Source organism: Parasteatoda tepidariorum, chromosome 5 (genome assembly GCF_982258835.1).
Source record: "Parasteatoda tepidariorum strain Cologne lab strain chromosome 5, Ptep-v5.0, whole genome shotgun sequence".
Lineage (NCBI taxonomy): Eukaryota > Metazoa > Arthropoda > Arachnida > Araneae > Theridiidae > Parasteatoda > Parasteatoda tepidariorum.
Window position 1 is genome coordinate 602,368 of NC_141759.1, and position 21,938 is coordinate 624,305.

Below are 21,938 nucleotides of genomic sequence, written 5' to 3' on the forward strand. Positions count from 1 at the left end.
ATTTCAGAAAATAAAAAAGATGCCAATGAAAGGATTTGTTTACATAAATGCTGGAAATAGTTAAGAGTAGAGGGATCACATTATTTTCACTAATTCAATAATTAAAACTAGTAAAATTTTAATTAAAATTAGCAAATCTCTAAATAATCTACAACTGCAAAATATAACGATAAACTCTAAGTAAAATTGACTCCAACTTCTGATGAATTTCAATTTTTTCAAAAATTTAAAACTCTTTTTTTTATTTTTAAAAAATTTGACCTTTCATTTCAAAAGTCAAGAATCTGGTCCTTAATGAATTAAGAACACTATGGTATCAGTATCGATAGTAATTATAAAGTTATCATTAAATTTAAAATTATATTTCGAAACCCATCATTACGTGACCACAAATTTACGAGTTTTTGAAATTAAATATTGAATGTTGTGGTGAATATAAACATAATAAAATACATCTTCTTAGATTTGCCGCCGCATTTTTAACTTCTTAGGGACCTTACGAACTCTACTTAAAATGAGGCTATCGTCTCAGATGTCGGTAGTGATGGTGAGAATAGTAAATTATGTTTTTAAATAAAGGAATAAAACAAAGAAACTTATTATATGTACATATTTCAATTTTATCGAAAAGAAATACCGTGAATTTTATAAAACCATCTGATTGCTCATCAAAATGCAGGATTTTTTTTCTTCTTTTCCTTACCTGAAAAACTTGAACTGAGGTGTAAAAGCAATTAGCCCTACAACTCTTCGTAAATTTATAATAACTTACGTAAATTTGGTTTTAGGTCAACATTTTTATACAAACATCATCTTTAAAAAATAATGTCAGATAATAAGTCCAACGTTCAAGTTGTGAAATATTGGAAAATCAAAAATAATTTTATTTTTATTTCTTCCTTTTAAACTCAAATTTTATTCTCAAAGTATTAAAAAGAATACTATTTTCTTTGCCCGGAAAGCAGATCCAAAAATTCTCTTCTTGGTTGCCTATAGCAACAGAGACACACAATGTTATGATGTCTTGTCATTCATTTAGTTTATTTATGGTTGTTTTAAATTGTTTCACTTTCTATGGCGAGGTAATTTGGCACTCTTCTAACCTTTCGCCATATCTATAAATTTTTATTGCGACCCAATTTACGACCCAATTTTTTCGAAATTTTGCCTATTCCCCCTATTTCAAGGGTCAGGATTCCAGTTATGTAAAAAAAAAGGTTTATTTAGAGAAAGTACTTTTTCGTGTCTGATTTTTAACTTAATTAGTAGTTAGCACCAATTAATTAGCATATTTGAAGTCACCCCCAGGAACTATTAAGATTGCCACTTAGTTCGTGAAAATCCGACCATTAGTTATTCAGGGTGATTCGTTTTTTTTAGGACTGTACAATGCTATAAAAAAAATAAAAAAAAAGAAACGATTGCCCTGATATATTTTTGATTTAATGATAGGATTTTTACGTTCTAGGACTCAATCCTAATGGCTCAAAGAGGTGACCTCAAATATGCTATTTAATAAGTGCATATGATATTTAAGTTCCGAAATAAGACGCAAAAACGTACTTTCTCTGAATAAACATGCCTTTTTTTTCTGACTCCCAAAATATAGGAGGTTGCCGCAATCTGGGAAATCAGGTCCCAATAGTTTGGTCAAGAAAGCGCTCCACAACTTGGACCCCATAATGTTTTTACCTTTTTGCGTATTTCGCTGTATCTCGAGAACTTTTTATGCGAATTGAAAAATTTTTGCACATAGTTATAAAATTCATTTATCCAAAGATAATTCAAAATAACCAAAAAATAACTTTTAGTAAATATTTATTATTCTTTATTACTTAATTTAATAATGGTCGAAAAAATTTTGAATTGTATGGTATAAAATTTTTTACATCACTTTACAGAATGGAAAAAGTAACTGGTTCGTTTTTTTTCTGACTTTTTCTTTCGAGTTTCATGTGAAAACGAACGTCACTTTTCCATTTATAGTGGTTTATCATAATAGTGTTCCGTAAAATCCCTATAGTTTGTAAAAATGTATTTTTTTAAATGTATTTCTTCCAATGGGAAAATTTTATACAGTGTGAAGTCCCACGAAATTCCAGAGGAGAATATCGACTTCACAATTCTGATTTTTCGTAACCCCTTCACTTTCGTAATATTTTCTTAATTTCTTAATTTGCAACCGTCGCTATTTTGGGTGTTAAACTTTATGTTACACTTTGTTTTGCTGATAAGACTTGAAAACGTGGAATTATGAAAAGTATAGAAAAATGTAAAGCGAGTATAGTAGAATAAAATAAAATATTTTATTATTTGTTCAAAAGTGTTAACTCTAAATCTCGTTGTAAAAAAACATCTTGCGTGGCACTCTGCAGACAGCAGAAATCCTCAACTAAAGAGTTGAAATTAGAACTGCATAAGTTAATTAGAACTGCTAAAAGTTATTGCATTTCTTTAGTTTTTATTTATTGATTAATTTTTGAGAATGCTTTCAGTTTTTTTGACATTGCATTTTGTTTTGCAGCACAGAAATTATAAAGATGTGAAGAAAAATATGCAAAGACTATAATGAAATTAGGTAAACAAAATTCTGCACTTCTTCACATTTTGTTCTACAGTTTTCATTTCCTTTTTTTGGAAAATAGACATTAAGCATGAGTATTGTTTTCTGTAAATTCGTTTAAAAAAAGTAAGAGACATGAATAAAGTTAAATAGGCTCGCTAAGTGAGCCTATTAAAGTTAAGTAAGTTAATTAAATACATTTAATAAAGTTAAACAAGTGAGTTAACTATGTTTAATAAAATTAAAATAGTTTTTGTTAAATAAGTTATCATTATTAGATAATTATTAATTAATCATTAAACAAAAAAAGCAATGAAATACCTTCGAAAAAAATTTCTGAAGACACATTTTTCTAAGCTGAGTTACAAAAGCATGGGAACACAATTTTTATTAACATTTCTTCATAAAAATAAAAATAGGTTTTTAAAAATAAAGAAGGTCGTAACATTTTCTTGACTCTCGTGTCGAAACCCCCTTATCATTATCTGTTTCCATCGCATCTTGTTCGAGGTATCATTTTGGATTCGAGAAATGATGTTTATAAAAGAAGTTATTTATAAACGGCACCAAAACATTCACTGAAATAAAAAAAAAATGTCTGGGGGAAATAAACAGAACTAAAAGCTTCGTGAATAAAACAAAATTGAGTTTTATAATTGCGAGCTATATATTAGAAGCAGACTGGCACGTTTAAAATAATAATAAATGCATAAAAGAGAAAGAAATTGAATAATAAATACTGTGACGTTTTTTTGTCTTTTATTTCAACTTTTTTTTTCCTGAGGAGATCTTATTCCCCCCTCTCTCATTTCTCGGAGTAACGATTTGTAGCCGAGCCAAAAGGAGCGATATTAGACCTTAACTGAACGGAAATGGAACGGAGGAAACAAATAAAAGAAGACAGAAAAGAATAGTTAGGGACAAATATCCCCGACAAAAACTTCTTTATTTGTTATTGAACTGAGAACCACCGCCGAACATTCCACAGAACACATAGAAACAGTTTTTAACCACCTTTTGCTTTCCTAAGAATGAAATCACGGAATGATTTTATTACTGAAAGCATTTCAAATTAAATAAACTTATTTTCGAACAAAACAAACAAAACTGTTTTAAAAGTATTTTGAAACGGATTTTGCATTGTCCGTCGCATTGTTTAAAAAAACTTTAATTGGGTTTTTATATCGCTTTGAGATGTGCCATTTGTAAGAGTAAAGCGCGTGTTAAAAATTTAGGTTTGAAATCATTGTCTTACATTAAAAATTCGCATTTTAAGCAAAGTCCATTCTTTTCATACACGCATTTTTAACTATGTATATTTTGTTAAGCAAGCATTTTTAAATACATTTAGTTTCTTAAAAACGTATTTAATGTTTTGTCTATATATTTTTAAGCACACACTTCGTCCGAAACGAAATGTTCACCAACAATGTATTTATTGTCATATTATTTGACATGACTTGAGATACATTTAAAATAAGAACTTAAGAAAATCAACTTTAAATGGAGTATCAAGCGAAAGCAATGTGACTTCTGCTAGGCTAGTAACGTCCTCGATAAAAACAATGTATGTCAGCTGCGATTTGTCTGGTTATAACTGGACAAAGCCAATTCATAAAATGAATAATTGAATTAAAATAAAAAATAGGATTTATTACCCTTTAAATAAATATTTATAAGTTATAGACGTTTTTTGTAATCGCATAACAAAAATTCGGTACAATAAAGAAAGCTTGAAACTAAAAATGTTATTTTTTTTAATCAAAAATAATCATTACATTGTAATAAATGATTTCACGTTCTTTACAGTGTAATCACATCTAATCTTAATCGTACAAAGCAGCTTTTCTTTTCTCATAACAATACATTCTACTCATACAATAAAATCAACAATAAATGATTAAGTTAAATTTCTAATTATAGCAGTCTAAGCTGAAAACAACATAAATCAAGCACACATGAAAATACCCAAATGGACAGTCTAAAACTTTTGTTGCCAAGGCAATCAAAACTCGTTCTCTAATTAAGAAATTTAATGTCACCCAAGGTAAACTATTAGTTAGTTAGGGTAGGAGCGTCTCCTCAACGTCACTGGAATTGAATCTTTGCAATTATCAAGTTCAACATACTTCAACATGTATTGATGTCATTTTCTGTTTTGTTAGAAATATATTTTTTAAAAGCAAAATTGTGAATTGTTGAACTAAAAATAGCTAATAAGTTCGTGCCTATCATTATACTACACAACGCATTCCGTCCTTCATATGTATTTTTAGAATTAAAAGAAATAAGTAAAAAAGTACTCGCATCAGAAATCTCACATTAATATTCAAACGAGGAAGAAACGTAATGAATGTGATGAAGCGGGATGAAAAAATTAAAATCAGTTGATGAAAAGTAGAGGTTTTTCTAACAATTCCCTCGCATTTTCTGTCTGTTTGCTTTGGCAATCAAACAAATTTTGATGTTTTATATTTTATAACCGTCGTTTAAGCCCAATATTTTGGGTTCACGACTACTCATGTTCAACTACGTAGCCTTGTCATTTTGAACCCAATCTAGAAGACAAGGGAACTCCAGGATCAAGTATAGGGAGAAATGTGCCTTCGTGGAGGACTTTTTTGATGGAACTAACACACATTTGCGTTACACGGAGAAGATGACCACGTAAACAGCCCAAGGTTAGCCTGACGGCAAGGGGACTCTAACCCGTGATTCGTTCCCCACTGAGGATATTCCACCTCAGCCTGTGGTCGGAGCAAGCCGGATACGGAATTCGTATCGACCCGCCATTGCTGGAACCCGGTTCACCTCATTGGGAGGCGAGCGCTATTCGTTATGTCAGACAAACTCAATGACCAGCACAACGTGTCATCTGAAATCAAAGGCTCCATTTCCTTATAATTTGTTAATTGAAACTGGAAAAAAAGTGAAGTGATTATGCCTAATGAAAATCAGACTTAATTGGATACCTGTTTGTGACGCCTCGCTTGTGTCTCCAACCGGAATGGCCACTGAATCGATACATGCCACACTTTACCTACGATGACGTCACTAACAGGTATCCAACCGTGTTCTATAACGAATCTCTATCCATCTAAATATTTTAAAATGAACGGTATGGAAATAAAAAATACTAATAAGCAAAATGAATGAACAAATGGAACGTTATGGAACTTTACGGACGTTCATGATATATGATTCATTTTTGTATGATGCACTCATTGAAATGAGGAAAAAATATGCTCTGTACTAAATAACAAAATGAGTGGAGAAATAATACTAATTCATTTAGGAGAAGTATTGAAAATCTCCATACCGTTTTTGACTAAGTTCACAGTATTATTGTCAGTATATTTTATTTTATGTCAGTATATTTATAAGTAAAGCAATAGAATACTGAAAAGCAAAATGAATGGTACTTTTGGTACCAAGTAGTACTGCGCAAATACTGTGTATTTTTAATATTGATACTGTGAAAAGGGATTTATGCAAAAGAACTCGAATGGGATGAGTACTAGGGAAAATCGCTTAGTTGGAGGTCTATTATGTGTTTGGCCTCATGCAAAAATGAGCTCGAACGATGCAGTCATTGGATCGAATGAACTTCTAAAAATGTGTTTTGTTTCATACAATGTAAAGCCACCGGCAAGGATAAATAATAATGATAATGAAAAACAAATTAGAGTTATTTCAGATTTAGTAATTTTATTTTCACTTATCTTTCAGTTTTGTAGATGATTTCGTTCAAAAAACGTTGCATTCGCTGCAGTACACATTGTCTGCAGCAATCAGTCACTCGACGGTACGAAGAAAGGGTATTCAGTTAGAGTGAAATAAGGATGAGTTAATTTATTGACTTATTTTTTAGTTTAAGGATAAGAAAAATGAAACTTTGCTTTGAAAAATGTTGTTTTTTTATGACATAATCATTCTAAAGAGGAATTTTAATAAAGAGGGGGGACTCATCTAAAAGTGATTGAACGTGCAGTAACGTTTCTTTCTATATTCAGCCAAACAGAGCTAATATAAATAAAAACTACTTTGTAGTCCATAAGAGACCATTGAAAAGCGTTTTTAAGCAAAGAAAGAGGACAATTCAATTCTTTAAAGCCGAGTGACTGATTATTGCTGACAGTTTAATAAGAAGAGAATTTCTGTCTGCATATTTAAATTCAAAGAGAGTCAATTTGCTCTCTTTCTCTGCACACTTCGAGAGGGAGGGGGAGGGCTGACTTGAAAACATAGAGTAGAATACTAGATTCCAAGCAAATTTGAAAACTCCCCGGCACAGGTGAGTTCTGCTTATCTGCCAGTAAGAATTTTTTTCCAGCTTCCTGATTCGGAAGTTTTTTCTTTTTGTTGATTCAAAAAAAGAAGTTTTCGTTTTACAAAGTTAAACACAAGTTCGAATTTGATTCACTTTTTTTTCTTGAAGTAAAAACACTCTTGATGCAGTTGTAGAGATGTATTCAAATTTCGAATACCGAGTTCTTTTTTTCTGACACTCTGTTTGCGATTTTTTTAAGTCAGCTACTATTGTGTTTGAGAATATTATCATTATTTATTATATTTTGACAGAAGTGTATAAATGGCTAACTGTTCCTCTCATTTTGAGAGTATCCTTCAATTTATATTTTCGAACAATTTTCTAAATATATAGAAAGTTGTATGTAGTAGTTTGTTGCTTAAAAAAAATGGGATTTAGATATAAAATATAACAATCATAAATTGGCTTCTTGAAAACAGTGAATTTATTCTGTCAATGAACAATATTTGTTATTATTTTTAAAACTTAAAAAAAAAAACGTCAAACTGCATCAGAATATTATAATAATATACATAACACTAAGTCTTGATTCGTTGATTACAAATATTTATATGAAAAAAACTGATTTTTTCTAAGTTGGAATTCACTCTTTGAAAAATCGGTTGAATGTTGAACCATAATATTGGTACGTTAATGGTTGCTTCGTATTTGAAGGAAATTATGGTGCAACATGCACCATTTTGTTTTTGTGTAGATGTTTGCTTTTTCTTTCTCTATTTTTATTTGTATTGTTTAATAAGCTATATGACTGAAAATTGCTAAAATAAAAAAAGAAAACATTTTTAACTGTTAAGTTTGATTCTTTATGTTTCGAAAATATTACTTGTTTTAATTTATTGGAACGACAGAATAATAAAAAGGAACAAATATGGCAATGATTTAACATAGAATTGTCTTTTCATTCTTCTTTTTTTTTTTTTTACTCTTATATTCGCAAATTAGGTAGTGATAAATAGGATGACATTTTATTTGAATCAACTGCAGATACCGGAATCATAAAAATAATTCTCATAGTCAAGAGATCGGGACACTTTTTTAATTGATTGAAAAAAGACTATATTCGTTTTTAAAATGGAAAACATACACAAGCTAGGTGCATTTTCTTAACTGCTCATTTTAAAGTCTATGTCATCCAAAATGAAAACTTCACCGATAATATATATATATATATATATATATATATATATATATATATATATATATATATATATATATATATATATATATATATATATATATATATATATATATATATATATATATATATATATATATATATATATACACTACCGGTCAAAAGTTAGCGAAAATTTCGAAATCTACAAAGAAAAGGTCTAAATTCAAATGTTCATAGAACTGCGAAAAATCACTCAAATTGCATGAAAATTTGATATGTTTTAAAGTGAATCCTCTACTGTTAGTTACATATGATCGAAATACAATACTTTGTTTTTTGCGACCTGAATCCAGCTTTTCATCAAGGATTGTTTTTATGGTGAAAAAATTCGTTAAGTTTGAACACTTGCCAAAGTTGCAAAAAATTTTTTTTGTACTTTCTGCTGATAGAAAATAGTTATTTGAACCGTTCTATGTAAGCCCTCAAAATTTCAGATCGATTCGATTTTTTTTGACGAAGTTACAGAATTTTGAAAAACATGTGTACTTTTCTTGATTTTTGAGCATTCCACATATGCAGTCTTTTGGTCTATACATCTTCTACCAGAGAACTTTTTAATTTCAATGTTTTCTATATTTTCAAATAATTAATATTTATTATAAGACAAATACTCTTATTCATTATAATAATTATTATTGTTTATATTTATTGTTTATATTATTGCTTATATGTATTAGTTTTGTTGTGATGTTTTTACTTCACATTAAATTAAAATAAAAAGTTATAACAATAATTACATAAATAATTCTAAAAAAATAGTAACAATAGTATAAAAAAATTGTATTTTTACTAAACTATTTTATTTACAACAGGTCAAATATTTAACATATTCTTATTCGCATTTTGTAATTAAATAAATTAACATTTAAATCTTAGATTCCTCGAACCATCCAACTTTTGCTTTTATTATAGCCTTACATACGCGTGTCATTCGTTCTACCAAACCATTAATCACTTCAAGTGATATAGAGTTCCATTCCTGTTGTAAAATGTCCCATAACTGATTTCGATTCGAAATATCAGAGCATCGTTTGCAAGAACAAACAAATTTTAGATGAAATGCGACATCTATGAGATATTGTTTTAATTATATTCATAATAAATTCTTTGTAATAACAATAATTACAATAATGAATAAGAATATTTGTTTTATAATCAATATTAATTATTTGAAAAAATAGAAAACATTAAAATTAAAAAGTTCTTTGCTAGAAGATGTATAGACCAAAAGACCGCATATGTGGAATGCTCAAAAATCGAGAAAAGTACATAGGTTTTTCAAAATTCCTTAACTTCTTAAAAATTTTTTTAATCGATCTGAAATTTTGAGGGCTTACATAGAACGGTTCAAATAACTATTTTCTATTAACAGAAAGTACAAAAAATTTTTTTTGCAACTTCAAACTTAACGAATTTTTTCACCATAAAAACAATCCTTTATGAAAAGCTGGATTCAGTTCGCAAAAAACAAAGTATTGTATTTCGATCATATGTAACTAACAGTAGAGGGTTCACTTTAGAACATATCAAATTTTCCTGCAATTTGAATGATTTTTCGCAGTTGTATGAACATTTGAATTTAGACCTTTTCTTTGTAGATTTCAAAATTTTCGCAAACTTTTGACCGGTAGTGTATATATATATATATATATATATATATATATATATATATATATATATATATATATATATATATATATATATAATAAATAAATAAATACAAGAAAACACTAAGAAAGTTAAGAAAAACAATAAGTTTAATTTATTGCGCTTAAGCTGCAAGTAAACAGCACTCATTAGATAAGTTCAAAATGAAGAATAAAAACAAAGAAAAATTATAGACATATGAAAAAAAGGGGGTTTTGCGGATATAATCGTGTGGACTGAAGAAAAGATTATATCTTTTTTTTCCGGTTTTTTAATTAACATTTCATTTTTTTTTTTTTAATAAAATGTTGTTTATTTTTTTTTTACTTATTATTTCCCACCCCCTTTTTTTCATATGTCTATAATTTTTCTTTGTTTTTATTCTTCATATATATATATATATATATATATATATATATATATATATATATATATATATATATATATATATATATATATATATATATATATATATATATATATATATATATATATATATATATATATATATATATATATATATATATACAAACAAACAAACAAAGAAAAACGCATCAATACTCACAATATGTTTTGCTTTGGCTATATTAATACAATATTAGAAAGTATTATTTTTTTCGAAAATAATCATGTAAGCTGCTGACGAGATTATAACTTTTTCTTACTTCGTTTTCCGGTTTTTCTTAAAATTTATTTCTTCTTCCCTTTTAAAAATGTATCTATCTATCTATCTATCTATCTATCTATCTATCTATCTATCTATATATATATATATATATATATATATATATATATATATATATATATATATATATATATATATATATATATATATATATATATATATATATATATATATATATATATATATATATATATATATATATATATATATGCTTGTATCGTTTAAAAAAAAAGACAATTAGCGGTTTGAAAATTCGGGGGGAGGGTGTTCGATACAAATTAATTTCAATTCCTTGCTGGTTCGTTTGATAACAAATGAATCAAATGGGTAATGGATTGTATTTCAAATCTTATTTCCGTTGATACTACGAGCAAGCTCAAGCTATAAGATCATCAACCTATTTTCAACTGTTTTGGGATTACAAGAAGCGGTGGCAAGGATGCTAGGACAAACATGCTAAATTGGCTCGATATTTCTGAGATATTGAACAAAGGGTTATAGTGCAAAGTTGGTGGTCGCTGCCGGCCACAGGGCGACAATAAAATTAAATCGGGCAAATGGTGATCAAAAAATTGTCTGTTCATCCCCATTTTTTTGCCGAAAAGCTCCCAAGCGCATTTCATAACTATTTTTTCTAAAAACGTAAAATTTGTATGAATATTTTATAATATTCTGAAAAATACCTTATTTTTATATATTCTTACCTTATTTTTTCGCTTCAAAAAAGGACCTTGTAGCAGAGTTGGTAAACTTAAACTAAATAAAAAAAAAGCCGGCTTTTATTGAAACAAAGTATTTTTCAAAATATGGGAAGGAAGTGTGATGTTGTAAATTAATTACGATATAATGGTAAGGTGTTAGAAACAATATGAATCTGCACTTACTTAGTTTGAAGATTTCAAAAAGATAAAGATAATATTTTTGGAACATAACTATGTGGAAATCAATTTCCCAACTCTTGCAACCAAATATATTATAATTTTGAACAAATATTAGTTATATTGAAAATTCTTCATCAAAGTGTTTATACTGGAGTAATTTAAAGCAGATGATTTTAAACTCTGCCTGTGGTCATTGAAAATAATTTACCAATTTTTCTATCTGTTTTAAATTTTATTTCTAACTAAATACACAAAATAACTATAAATAGTTACTTGTATTATTAATTAAAAAATATTAACGTTTTATTAAATTCAAGGTAAAATAAATGGCTCAAGTTTTTATTTTATGTCTGAGCTACTCTGCATATTATGGCAACAATCAACCTCTATTTTTCCGATTTTAAGGATTGGTATACTGGATTGCTTAACAATGCATTATACTATTATAAAGCCTTTTATTGAATTATAGTTAAATTTGCTTTTGAACTATAATATTTTTTGAGTAAAAATTATATACAACGTTTCTGAAAATCAAGTTTTACTTTTAGAAATTTAAAGTGAAACTTTTGTAACCTAAAGGCATGAAAATAACTTATAAATCACTGCGCAATTACATAACTCGCACTAGGTAGTAATTGTTTACGTCATACACTAGCTGTAATAATATATTATTGCTTTTTGCTGACATACATCACATCATGACAAATTTTAACTGTATATTTAATCAGTAAATAAATTCACCTATTCATATAATGTTAATCGTGAATATTGCGGTAAAAAAAAATTTTTATTTTTATTTTTTAGATCAAAGTTGGAATTTAAAAAAAACTCCATCCGTCCTAGTTTTTTTAAAAATAAAAACCGAACTTTTTCAGAATAGGCCGACCTTTTTCAAAACCCTGCCTAGTAATATTTATTATATTTTGAGAATTGCTTAAAAAAGTATCTTTCGTTTTTAATATCTGCAGTTTTCTTCATCGTTTAAAATTTTTATCATTTGAAAAAAAAGATCGCAGTTAAAAATGCTGCAACTGACCACTGGCCGGCAGCAAAACTTCCTTTTTTTCCATTATGGGGCGGGATGTAGGCGAACCAAGTTTTCTAACATTTTATCAAGCTGAAATTAATTTGTATGTTTAACGAATACAAATGCTTGTAAGGAAAAGTAATATTTAATGAAACTGTCTTGAGCAGTGGTGGCTCATGGGATAGAGCGTTTGCTTTGAGCTGGTGAACTGGGTTCAAACCCCGACAGTGGCCGGTTGATACGAACTCCGTACCCGGCTCTCACCGACCACATTGCTGATGTAAAATATCCTCAGCGGTAGACGGATCATATGTTAGAGTTCCATTGCCGTCAGACTAATCGTGGGAGGTTTTCGCTGTTTTCCTCTTCTTTTAACGCAAATACGGATCAGTTCCATCTACGCTTGATCTGGAAGTTCCCTTGTCTTCTGCATTGGGTTCTAAATTACAAGGCTACGGAGCTGAACATTAGTAGTCGTAAACCCGAAAATTGGGTCGGATGTTCAACGACGATTATAAAATATAAAATAAATTATTATAAAATAAAATAATCTTTATCTAAGGACAATTATAGGACTATTAACGTTTTAAATAAAATATGAAAGCAATAATTCGTATAATCGAACAGATTTCTTCCTTGTTATATATTCAACAATACTAAACGCAGACAAATTTTAAGCGTAGTACTGCCACAACTGAAACAATTTAATTTGCAATCAACGCATCTTTAAGTTGAATGCATTGATCATCTTAATAAGCCTGTCTCAAATGATATTCTCAATATTCATCTTCAGCCATAAACAAGAACAAACTGTCATAAGAGATCCGTATGCAAAGAGATCTCCGTTTCATTGTCGGTCGGGGATTGTTTTGTGTAGCGGAACTCTCTTTTCCATCTACTGATTTAATCTTAGTGAGCTTAAAGAGTTCAGGAATCCACACTCCTGCAGTCAAAGAAATATTTAGATGAATAATTTTTTATAAGTGATACACTTGATATCTATTTTAATCAAAAGATCAAGCTATTTATTTCAGTTTTTGTTTTTGTTTGGTTTCGATGCATCCATTCCAGAAGATGTAATGATCCCTTCTTTATTAAGAGATTCGAGGGATGGTTTATGGCTTGTTTTAATTTTACGGTCGTAGAAACACGACACGCAGCAAATGTGCACATCAAGAGAAACATTTCGATCACATCATCACATTCATTTTCTTTTTCCAGTTGCCATAGTGGAATCCCGTAATTTATTCTCGGAGATTAAGGGATTTCAAAATATGAGTTTCATTTCACTCTTTTCCTTTAATTACCAAACATTCCACTTGACGAAGCGGCGCTTTTACAGTGTCTTCTGATTCCTCCCCTCTTCATTGTTATTCATTACATTTTTAAGTCACACCATGTTTAATTTGCATATTCACTCTTTTGGGGCAAAACGTGACTTTGTGTGGGGGAAGGGAAGAACCTTTTGAGTGTGAGTCAGCGAACCGTGATGATAAATTCCGTCATGAAGCCGCCAAGAAAAAGGATGAAATGAAGGACCGAATTTTTATCATATGGAGCGGGAAGTGAACAGGACTATGTCTGATCGATTTTATCCGAAGTCAGAATATCATTTTTGGGCTAACAGAGAGAAAGTTTTTAACATTTTGTCTTTTACAGCTAAGAAGAACAAGTAGATAAACAAACAAAGGTGATTAAAGTTGAAATTATTTACACTCAAATAAATAAATAAACAATATTAATGAAAATGAAATTGGGTCATCAGAAATTTTTTTTCTACGTCTGCCTATTGCTGAACTGAGATTAGCGATAGGTACGAATTTAAATAAATATTATCATCTTGAATTGCAAAGTGAAATTTAATACCTCACAAACTGATAACACATTGAAACATTTATGTTTATGGAGTGTGTCAGTTTAAATATTAAATATGCACTGGAATGAGACTCGTGTCTTAGTAGTGATCCGAGGACAAAAATGATGCAAGATTGAAGATCAGACCAATAAACCAGACTTTTGGCGAACGGTTCTGGAACATCTCAGGTTATTATATTAGAATCATCTATGAAAACGCTATCGAAGAAAGTGCCGTCCAATCGCATCTCAATCCACTGAACTATCCATCATATGAACTCAGTTAAAAAGTTGTATATATATATATATATATATATATATATATATATATATATATATATATATATATATATATATATATATATATATATATATATATATATATATATATATATATATATATATATATATATATATATATATACGAGGGTTGTAAATTAAATAGTGGCAACTTAACCTTGAAACTCACAAAAGGGCGCGCATGCGCAAATTAGATATGGGAGCTGTGAGGTGGGGCGCTGTTGTCGATGCGTAGAGTGCAAAAAAAGTCGATTAGCTTAGAAGGGTAGTTGTTGTGTGGCGTTAAAGTGAGGAGTTTCGTTTCCATCGCACTTAAGCATGTTGTGAAAAGGCTTAATGACGAAAAAAGACGAGATGCTTGAATCCATCGTGCTACTGTCCTATATGGTAAAGCATTTGCTCCAAAGGCTTCCACTAATACTCGATAGCATTCTGTTGCATTTTTGCCACGGGCAACCTCGATTGTAAGCCACGAACGCTGATCACCTTTTGAAAACATGCTTTAGAGCGATGGAAACGAAACTCCTCACTTTAACGCCACACAACAACCACCCTTCTAAGCTAATCGACTTTTTTTGCACTCTACACATCGACAACAGCCCCATCTCACAGCTCCCATATCTAATTTGCGCATGCCCGTCCTTCTGTGAGTTTAAAGGTTAAGTTGCCACTATTTAATTTACAACCCTCGTATCTCATTGAGGGATGATGGAGGAAAGCCCTTCAACGGAAGATGATTTGTGAAAAAGTGCAAAACCAAAAGTAGATTTAGAAACAGGATGCAGCTTTTAAAAGTGTGAGAAAGCTGTTCGATTTGAATAAATAATTAGCAATAAATTAGGTGTTGTTTTATAACGAAGAAATCAACATAAAAAGATTAATAGAAGTTTCTTATGTTACATATATATATACATATTTGTTTTATGCGTATGCAATATCAGATTGATTTTGATCAAGACGTAACTTATTCTTGCTTGGTCCAAAGAATAATAAAAATAATTAAAAAAAAACCCAACTGTTACCTGATTCAAAACTTCATTCCCTTCAAAATTTAAAATTACTCAGATTTCTTCTCACTAATTTTTTGCAAATCGTGACAATGGGCGCCTACTTTTGAAGAGCTTGAAACGTATGGACTGTTATTTATATATTTTCGAAGGGAATGAGTTTTTTTTTAATCAGGTAATATTTTACCGCTTCAGTTTCTTACGATTATTTATTAAATAACAAACTGAAGTTTTTAGATTGTTATCAGTGTGTATGTTCTGAAGCTTTTACCTTCCCGGAAAGAGGCATTCAAAAGCTTTTAATTATAAGCACACCGGACAAAAAATTAGTCTCCCTTGGAGAAATCATGAAAAACATCATTTAATAGCAAGAAACACCGCCTTTAGATTCGATAACCGCCTGGAATCGGTTAGGAAGTGAGTCCACAAGGTTTTGCAGGTACGTCGAATCTCGTTTAAGCCACTCGCTGAGGATTTGATCGAGCAAATCCACCAAATTGCGAGGATACTGATTTCGGCGTTTTATCCGTTATTCCAACATGTCCCACAAATTTTCAATGGAATTGAAGTCAGGTGATTTTGCAGGCCAGTCGAGATGTAATTGAATATCTGAGTGCTCATAAAACCAGTCATATATTCTTCCAGCCCGATGAACTTTGCTGTTATTATCTTGAAAAATAGGGGTAACGACAACATATTCTTCGTAACGATGTTGACCTAAAGACAACATCTAATCATCCAGAATGTTCAAGTAAACATGTTGGTTCATGTTAATTGCTACCTCAGTGATGGGGTCCCAATCCATAATAAGAAAAACGCCCCCAAAACATGACAGACCCATCTTCGGCTTGAACCTGACCTATCGCACAGTCAGGATGAAATGCTTTATCTGCTCTTCGTTGCGCTCGACGACGTGCGTCTTTTGAATAACGGCAAAAACGTGATTCGTCAGTCCATATTACATTCCACCAGTCAGCATTTGTCCACGATTCGTGACTTCTAGCTCACTTAAGTCGCTCAGCTTTATGTGTCTGTGTGAGCAATGGCCTGTTACGAGATGTTCGAATCCAAATGTTCATTGCATGCAGTTCCAGTCGTAATGCTCTCTCCCTAACAGGTTGGGATGGACCTTCATTTACTAACTGAAGCAATTCCTGTCAGGTTTGGAAGCGATTTTGATTGACAAGTCGGGAAGTATATCTCCAGCCTCTCTCATGCAGGATCTCTTTCCGATCATAATTCTGACGTCGTCTTTTGTGACCACGTGTATTGCACCACAGCTTGTAGACACGTTGAAGAGTCCGCATCGAAACACCAACAAATCCAGCAACTTCATTCATCGCATGACCATGGGCATGGCCAAACACAATTGCTCCTTTTTGCCACTCAGTCACATCCTTACACTTATCCATATTTACACACAATTTCCACTTCAAACAAAAATATCTCACTGATAGGTACTTGCCTTTGATCACGTTGAAGTAGTGTGCACGCAATTGAGCACGTCACTTGACCACTGCATCATCTAACGAAACCTAACGATTCAACGGTGCTTGCGAACTAGGGTGACTAATTTTTTGTCCGGTGAACTTATCTATGTGCTTATTAAGTGACTCCTATGAGTGTGCAATTTAATATCCTCTATGATATTTAATGCTTCACCAAAGAAAAATATTCTATGCTGACTCTCAAAGATGAAATAAATAAAACTGTCTTCTTTCTTTCCCTTCTCTCTCACTCTCTCCTTCTTTTTAAGATTTTTAAAGAGTGATTAAAATGAGTTAAGGCTGTTTTCCGAAGGTCCTGTCGTCCCACGAAATGAATTTTGAGAAATTTTCATAACTTCTGCGCACTAGCGTTAGTTTAACTTATGTTTAACCAGCGTCTTCTCCGCTGATTCTTAAAATGGTGCAGATCGTCAATATGAAAAAATTTCACAAAATGGTGAAAATTAAAACTATTTGGCGACTGAATTTTTTAATATTGGCAGGCAGCCAGTCAATACAAGCTGTTGTTCGTGAGGCTAATAATAATAATAATAATAAAAAAAAACCCACAAGCTCGATCCACACAAACAAGAGATGGCTCAACTGTCGATAAACGCACACACAATAATACACTAATCTATATCATGATCCACCAAAACACTACCTCAACTACTACTCATAATAAAAGTAGGTAAAACACACAACACAACATAAACAAAACATACATATCACACAATCAACCACGGACTGGCTCACAATAGCAGCCAACGTGACTGATAACAAAACACGCCACACCACTGACCCTGCTCCCAGTCCCCGGGGACAGACAGTGAGTCCGGAGCTTTTCAGCTACCCGTGATGGCCATTTATGTTAAATGTAAAAAATAAATAAATAAATAAATAAATAAAAAAAAATACTTGTGACGTGACTAGCTATTTTATATTGTACTGTTATTGTCGATGTCCATCCTTTGAGTCTGTAATGTAACGCTGCTAGTTTATCTATGTAAAATTAAATTGTCGCTACTAGGCCGGGATAGCCTGGTCAGTGGGGTGCCGGGCCCATGTCCAAGAGTTCGTGGTTCGGTCCCCGCCGGTCGAAGACTCCCCGTGTAGTAAATGGTGACTGGTGCACGTTAAATCTGTCGAGTCTCAAAGTCCTCCATGTTCCCATAACAAATCAATACCTCTGGGGGTACCGATTCAGGAGTTTCCTTGTCTTCTGGATTGGTTCAAAATTACAAGGCTACGGCGTTGAACATTAGTAGTCGTAATCCCAAAAATTGGGTCGACTGTTCAACGGCGGTCATAAAATAAAATAAAATATTTAAAAAATTGCTGCAACCGGTTCATAAAATTGAGAGCTATTAATTGATTTTCATTTGGGGGGGGGGGAAGGATCTTGCCATATTGACAATTTTTGTAAATGTTGAATAGCTTTTAAAATATTCAAGTTGCTTTTCCGTTCTAAAGCCTAAATTATATTTTTTGACAAAAGATGATATAGATAGTTAGCTTTGCCTGCCGCGTAATGCAAGTTTTTTTTTTAAATTTTTTTTTTCTTTGAAGAAAAAGCTTTGAAAAACGTTTCCAAGCAAAGAGGCCGATATTTAGTGATGATATCGAGTAAAATGACGTTAGCGGAATGCATTCGAAGGAGAATATTCTGAGGAACATCTTTACTCAGATGAATGGAATCAGTAGTTATCGGGGGGAGGGGACAATTGGAGTTTTCCGCATAACAGATGTGCTCCCGAAGTCCGTTCTCTAATGATAGGGGAGGTCGTTGCGTAAAGTGTTCCAAACTCTACTGACCGTTCATCATGAATCGGACATCTTAATGCCGCGTTCAAAGGATTGTGAAGTGAAGGAAGCTTTACATGAGAGAACAATATCTCAATTGGATATTATACGTCACACTGTTGATGGGAAGAAAATGATTTTTCGAAATTTGTTTGACTCGTGTGCAGTATTCTTACCACATGTCTATTACAGCACATTCTGATCGTACAACTCAAGTCTATTGAAAAAAAAAAGTCATTTTAAAGTAAATACATAAAGAAAACAAAAGCAAAAATTTAAAATAATCATATAGTTTCGTCATAGATTATTCTGAAAATAAAATAAATTGAATCGAACTCTGTTTACAAATACAATAGAATACGGCGTATGTTACGTGTTTATAATTATGTAAAGAAAACTTATAGTAAAAAAAAAATTCAAAATAAAAAATATTTTTAAAAACCACGTTTTTGTAGTGGAGAATAATAATTAAAAAAAAAATTGAAAAACGAAAAACGTGGGGCGCATGAAGTACATAACAGTAATGTTATATTAGTGTTTGTATGTGTGCTCTTGAGAATATGTGTATGTATATCTGTAATTGCAATTGTATCTGAATGTGGATGCGGAGTATGTTTGTGTATATGCATATGTATGTGGATGTATATGTGACTGTGCATGTGTATGAGTAAGAAAATGTGTATATGTACTGTTATGTATTTCATGCGCCCCAAGTTTTTCGTTTTTCAATTTATTTTTAATTATTATTCTCCACTACAAAAGCGTGGTTTTTAAAAATATTTTTTATTTTGAATTTTTTTATTTTAAATTATAATTTTTTTAATTTTTATTTTACATTTTTTTAAAATTATTACTTTTTAATTATTATTCTTCACTACAAAAAACGTGGTTTTTAAAAATCTATATATTTTTATTTAGATTATTTTTCTTAGTCAAGAGTAGTCAAGACTACTACAAGACCACTACTAAAATAATAGAACTTTCATTTTAAATTAGGGATACAAAAATCTTTATAGAAAAACAATACCTTTACGACTTTCATTAGTGTTATGCTGATGACAACCAAAACAATCTGGAAATGAATGAGGAAAAACTGGATCCTGCCACGTGATTTTTCAGCCAATAAAAATACTCCAACAATAAAAATCTTTTCACCTGACACGTAATATTAATTTGAAATAATGGAATCGACAACAAAAGACAATCTCGAAAATAATTATTATTTTTAAATTTTAATTTTATTTTACTTTGCATGTCTTTTTTCTCTTCATTTTCATGCATTGTCATCCAATTCTGAACTGTGTGCTAAATTTGAAGTTTGTAGCTAGTCGGGAAGTTAGTTTAAAATCGATTACAAAATTCCACCCGGACAGACATACACGAAGGCAAGTTTATATAAACGTGGTAATAATAATAAAATGGAGAAGTTTTATTAAAAAAAGAAAGTAGTACAAATATCACAAAAATGAGGTAAGCAAAAGTATCCACTATATTATTTTTAGACTTTACTTAAAAAGTATCAACTTTACTAATTAATTTGTTGTAAATTTTTTTAATATATAATTAATACGTGAATAGACCAATTGAGCCAAAAATGACCTTATATTAGAAAAAAGATCGGAAAAGATTCGGAAGGAGATAAATATTTACAGTTCTCTGCATAGAAAACCAGGTACTTCTTGCTAGTTTTTTAAATTGGTTACGAAGTTTGTCAACAGATGATGCTGTCGACAATAAAAAAAAAAATCAAAACAGGCGATTTAAGGTAGCGACGACTACATGCAGCAACAACGTGACGTAACAAAATTAACCCAATCGGATTGATATCCTGGGAAGGCAAACAAGAAAGTTGTAATACGGAAATTGAATAGACTTTGAAAATAGGTTGTAGTAAATTTTAGACTGGCCATGACTGCTTATCAGAACATTAGTTCACAATCCTCTCTCTGCTCAATTTGGTAAGCCATGAATTTAAGCCATTTTTTGACCTGTCAAGGACTAGTTCCCAAAATAACGGAATATCGGGAACAGTTCTGCACTCTTTTTGAACAGACTGCCCCTTTTGCCTCCTTTTAAATTTTTTATTGTTCTCCTTTGTCATAATTATATGAGACTTTCAGTAGGTCTGAGATGCAACAGATGTATATTTTCCAGACATTGCCTGATGTTTGTCTAGTTTTGAAAATGAGTACTAATAAATAATCCGCTTTTTCTAGTCAAAAAATTCTTTAACAGATTTTTAAAATCAGCGGTCATATTTAAGACAAATCTTTAAATTTTAATTTAAACATATATTTAATAGCACATAAAAAAACTCTATGAAAATTCATGAAAACTGAAAGGCAAATAAAAGCTGAAAAAAAGGAAATATTAATTAATTTAAAGTTCTTGTGATAATTTAACCAAAATCTACAACGAATTAAATTGGTTATAGGTTAGTAGTACGCATTGAATAATTTTTTCGAAAAAATTAAGAAGTATTTTATCATGTCAAAAATTTAAAAAATGCATGTTGTTTATATGTTCGAACTAAATGTTTACTTAATGTTCTATGTTTTTATTCCTAAAGAAAATATCGCAAGTTTAGTTATAGTAAAGCATAATGGATTTACCTCTTGCCTTCATATTTTTTGTTCTTTTCTTTCTCCCTTTCACGAAGCTCTCCACATAAATCAATGCATATAAATGTGTTGTGAGAACTATAATAGAATTCCACCAGAGTTTTCACCTATAATGCGAGGCGCTGATATATAGTGTTTTCCACTCAAATATATTACATGAGATACTCGCATACGAGAAGAAATGAGGCATAAAAGACGATGGAAGTTTTCACATATGTTCCTCCCTCCTTACATCATTTTAGTTTACAGCTTCTTCTGTAAAAAACGGAAAAGTAATCTTTTTTTTCTTCTATCTTTTATATTTGTTTAAGTGCGATTACTGAGCAGGATTTGAAACAAGAATTCGGAATAAATTATATAAATATATATCTTAAAATGAATGAGTTAATTTCTCTTCTCAAAAAGAGTGAAATTTTTTCTCCATTCAACTTGAATTGAATGCATCTATGTTAGAGTCAAATACTTGCTTTGCGTTGAATCAAACTTGAGTTGCAAATATTTAAGCGAGGTATTTTAGATTACTAGATTGTAGATATTTTATTGAGTTATTTTCGCT

General features: G+C 30.7%; 1 protein-coding gene across 3 annotated transcripts in view; it reads left to right on the forward strand.

Moving 5' to 3' along the window:
- Positions 1-21,938, forward strand: part of LOC107453289 (protein O-mannosyl-transferase TMTC3) — a 268,366-nt gene that overhangs the window by 21,321 nt on the left and 225,107 nt on the right. Inside the window, exon 2 of one of the 3 annotated variants that reach the window (XM_087163097.1) lies at positions 2,525-2,578. The exons of the other annotated variants lie outside the window; for them this stretch is intronic. The gene's annotated coding sequence lies outside the window, so the exon portion shown is untranslated. The remainder of the gene's footprint in view (positions 1-2,524; positions 2,579-21,938) is intronic. 3 annotated transcript variants of the gene reach the window in all.